The following is a 4,967-nucleotide window of genomic DNA, read 5'->3' on the forward strand; positions in this document are numbered from 1 at the left end:
GTCCCATGAAGTCAATGCCCCATACATCAAACAACTCAATCTCTAAGATTCCTTGTTGAGGCATGGCATAACTGTGAGGTAGGTTGCCTGATCTTTGGCAACTGTCACAATTAAGCACAAACGCTCGGGAATCTTTATAGAGAGTAGGCCAGTAGAAGCCACTTTGGAGGACTCTTGTGGCTGTTCGTTCACTTCCAAAATGTCCTCCATACTGTGATCCATGGCAATGCCAAAGGATCTTCTGTGCTTCTTCTTTAGGCACACATCTACGGATTACTCCGTCTGCACATCTCTTGAAGAGATATGGTTCATCCCAAAGATAGTACTTTGCATCTGTGATTAATTTCTTTGATTGCACCCTACTGTACTCTTTGGGTATGAATTTCACTGCCTTGTAGTTTGCAATGTCTGCAAACCATGGCACTTCCTGGATGGCAAACAGTTGCTCATCCGGAAAGGTTTCAGAGATCTCAGTGAGAGGGAGGGACGCCCCTTCCACTGGTTCTATTCGGGACAGATGATCTGCCACTTGATTCTCTGTCCCTTTTCTGTCTCTTATTTCTATATCAAACTCTTGCAGAAGCAACACCCATCTGATGAGTCTGGGTTTTGAATCCTGCTTTGTGAGTAGATATTTAAGAGCAGCATGATCAGTGTACACAATCACTTTTGATCCTACTAAATAGGATCTGAATTTGTCAATGGCGTAAACCACTGCTAGTAGCTCTTTTTCTGTGGTTGTGTAATTCTTCTGTGCATCATTTAGAACACGGCTGACATAGTAAATGACGTGCAGAAGCTTGTCATGCCTTTGTCCCAACACTACACCAATGGCATGGTCACTGGCATCACACATTAATTCAAATGGTAATGTCCAGTCTGGTGCAGAGATGATTGGTGCAGTAACCAATTTAGCTTTCAGAGTCTCAAATGCCTGCAGACACTCTTTATCAAAGATAAATGGCGTGTCAGCAGCTAGCAGGTTGCTCAGAGGTTTGGCGATTTTTGAAAAATCCTTTATAAACCTCCTATAGAATCCTGCATGCCCCAGAAAGCTTCTGATTGCCTTAACATTAGCAGGTGGTGGTAATTTTTCAATTACTTCTACCTTAGCTTGATCCACCTCTATTCCCTTGTTTGAAATTTTGTGCTCAAGGACAATTCCTTCAGTCACCATAAAGTGACATTTTTTCCAGTTTAAAACCAGGTTAGTCTCTTGGCATCTTTTCAGAACAAGTGCTAAATGGTTAAGGCAGGAGCTGAATGAGTCTCCAAATACTGAAAAGTCATCCATGAAGACTTCCAGAAATTTTTCCACCATATCAGAGAAAATTGAGAGCATGCACCTCTGAAAGGTTGCAGGTGCATTGCACAGGCCAAATGGCATCCTTCTGTATGCAAATACTCCAGATGGGCATGTGAATGCCGTTTTCTCCTGATCCTGGGGATCTACTGCAATTTGATTATAACCTGAATATCCATCCAGGAAGCAGTAGTATTCATGCCCTGCTAGTCTTTCTAGCATTTGGTCTATGAATGGTAAAGGAAAATGATCCTTTCTTGTGGCTGTATTGAGCCTTCTATAATCAATGCACATACGCCACCCTGTAACTGTTCTTGTAGGAACCAGTTCATTTTTTTCATTATGAACCACTGTCATGCCTCCTTTCTTAGGGACAACTTGGACAGGGCTCACCCATGGGCTGTCAGAAATAGGATAAATAATCTCAGCCTCTAGTAATTTAGTGACTTCTTTCTGCACCACTTCTTTCATAGCTGGATTCAGCCGCCTTTGTGGTTGAACCACTGGCTTGGCGTCATCTTCCAGTAAGATCTTGTGCATGCATCTGGCTGGGCTAATGCCCTTAAGGTCACTGATGGACCACCCAAGAGCTATCTTGTGTGTCCTTAGCACCTGAATTAGTGCTTCCTCTTCCTGTGGCTCTAAGGTAGAGCTTATAATTACAGAAAAGGTATCACCTTCTCCCAGAAATGCATATTTCAGGGATGGTGGTAATGGTTTGAGTTCGGGTTTTGGAGGTTTCTCCTCTTCTTGAGGGATTTTCAGAGGTTCTATTACCTTTTCTGATTCCTCCAAATCAGGCTGAACATCTTTAAAGATGGCCTCTAGCTCCGATTCGAGACTCTCAGCCATATTGACCTCTTTTACCAGAGAGTCAATAATATCAACACTCATGCAGTCATTGGGGGTGTCTGGATGTTGCATGGCTTTGACCACATTCAACTTGAACTCCTCCTCATTGACTCTCAAGGTTACTTCCCCTTTTTGGACGTCAATGAGGGTTCGGCCAGTTGCTAGGAAAGGTCTTCCTAGAATGAGAGTTGCACTCTTGTGCTCCTCCATTTCCAGCACCACAAAGTCAGTGGGAAAGGCAAATGGCCCTACCTTGACAATCATGTCTTCAATCACTCCTGATGGGTATTTAATGGAGCCATCAGCAAGTTGAAGACATATCCTGGTTGGTTTGATTTCTTCAGTCAAACCAAGCTTTCTGATAGTAGATGTAGGTATTAGATTGATACTTGCCCCAAGATCACATAAAGCTTGCTTGGTACAAGTGCCTTCTAATGTGCATGGTATCATAAAGCTCCCAGGATCCTTAAGCTTCTCAGGTAAGCTTTTCAGAATGACTGCACTGCATTCTTCAATGAGGTAAACTTTTTCAGTTTCCCTCCAATCCTTCTTATGACTTAAGATCTCTTTCATGAACTTAGCATAAGAGGGTATTTGCTCAAGTGCTTCTGCAAACGGGATCTTTATTTCAAGAGTCCTAAGATAGTCTGCAAAGCGGGCAAATTGCTTATCCTGTTCCGCTTGGCGGAGTTTTTGAGGATAAGGCATTTTGGCTTTGTATTCCTCAACCTTAGTTGCTGCAGGTTTATTACCTACAGAAGTAGGTTGGGAAGCCTTTTTAGAAGGGTTGTTATCAGCACTTGTATGTGACTGATCACCCACTGGCATTTGAATGCCAGGGGTGGAAGCTGGAGTGGCGTTAGACGCCACTTCCTTATTTGTTACTGGCGTTTGAACGCCAGAACCATGTTCCCTTTGGGCGTTCAACGCCGGATTCATGCTTGTTTCTGGCGTTGAACGCCAGGAATGAGCATGGTCTGGGCGTTCAGCGCCAGCATCATTCCTCTCTGGGCTCTGATTGTCCTCAGAGGGATTTTGAGTAGACATCTGTTCATTTCTTGGCTTCCTGCTGCTTTGAAGTGAGGTATTTAATGTTTTCCCACTTCTTAATTGAACTGCTTGGCATTCTTCTGCTATTTATTTTGACAGTTGCTTTTTTGTCTGCTTTAATTGCACTTCCATATTCCTGTTAGCCATTCTTGTTTCCTGTAATATTTCCTTGAATTCGGCTAGCTGCTGAGTTAGAAAGTCTAATTGCTGATTAAATTCATTAGCCTGATCCACCGGACTGAGTTCTGCAGTTATTGTTTTAGCTTCTTCTTTCATGGAAGATTCACTGCTTAGGTACAGATGTTGATTTCTGGCAACTGTATCAATAAGCTCTTGAGCTTCTTCAATTGTTTTTCTCATATGTATAGATCCACCAGCTGAGTGGTCTAGAGAAATCTGAGCTTTTTCTGTAAGCCCATAGTAGAAGATGTCTAATTGCACCCATTCTGAAAACATTTCAGAGGGGCATTTTCTTAGCATCTCTCTGTATCTCTCCCAGGCATCATAAAGGGATTCTTTATCTCCTTGTTTGAAGCCTTGGATGCTTAGCCTTAGCTGTGTCATCCGTTTGGGAGGGAAATAGTGATTCAGGAATTTTTCTGACAGCTGTTTCCATGTTTTTATGCTGTTCTTAGGTTGGTTATTTAACCACCTCTTAGCTTGATCTTTTACAGCAAATGGAAACAGTAATAATCTGTAGACATCCTGATCCACTTCTTTATCATGTACTGTATCAGCAATTTGCAGAAATTGTGCCAGAAATTCTGTAGGTTCTTCATGTGGAAGACCAGAGTACTGGCAGTTTTGCTGCACCATGATAATGAGCTGAGGATTCAGCTCAAAGCTACTAACTCCAATGGAGGGTATACAGATACTACTCCCATATGAAGCAGTAGTGGGGTTAGCATATGACCCCAGAGTCCTCTTGGACTGTTCATTCCTACTTGCTTCCATATTGGATTACAAGAGATAATTTATATGTTGATTTTTATTTATTTTATAAAAGTGGAATAAATAAAAACAAAAAATATGTAAAAAGAATTTAGAAATATTTTTTGAAAATTTTTTCGAAAAAATTTGAAATTGAAATCTGAAATTTATATAAAAATTTCGAAAATGTAGTTTTAGAATTAGTTAGAAAAGATATATATATATATATATATATATATATATATATTATTTTTTTTTGAATTTTATGATGAAAGAGAAAAACACACAAAAGGCACAAGACTAAAAATTTTTTTAGATCTAATGCTCCTTATTTTCGAAAATTTTTTTGGAGGGAAAACACCAAGGAACACCAAACTTAAAAATTTTAAGATCAAAACACAAGAAAAACTCAAGAACACCTTGAAGATTCACAAGAACACCAAGAATAAAAGAAAGAACACCAAACTTAAAATTTTTAGAAAACCAAGACAAATTTTCGAAAATTAAAGAAAACTTAGCAAGAAAACACCAAACTTAAAGTTTGGCACAAGATTCAATAAAAGAAAAATTATTTTCGAAAAAGATTCCAAAGAGGATACCCAATTATGAAGAACAACTACTAAAGCTCCAGCAAAATGGGCAGCAACTTCAGAGTTAATTTTTTTAAAAAATGGATATAAGTAAAATTTTTTGAAAGTTACTGTTTGCAAAAGCACAAGAGAAACAAGAAAAGACACAAAACAAGAAAAACTAAAGATTAATCAAGAAAAATGGACAAGAACAACTTGAAGATCAAAGAAGAACCAAGAACACTAACACGAAAATTTTTAAG

This window comes from Arachis hypogaea, chromosome 9, assembly GCF_003086295.3.
Source record: "Arachis hypogaea cultivar Tifrunner chromosome 9, arahy.Tifrunner.gnm2.J5K5, whole genome shotgun sequence".
Classification (NCBI taxonomy): domain Eukaryota; kingdom Viridiplantae; phylum Streptophyta; class Magnoliopsida; order Fabales; family Fabaceae; genus Arachis; species Arachis hypogaea.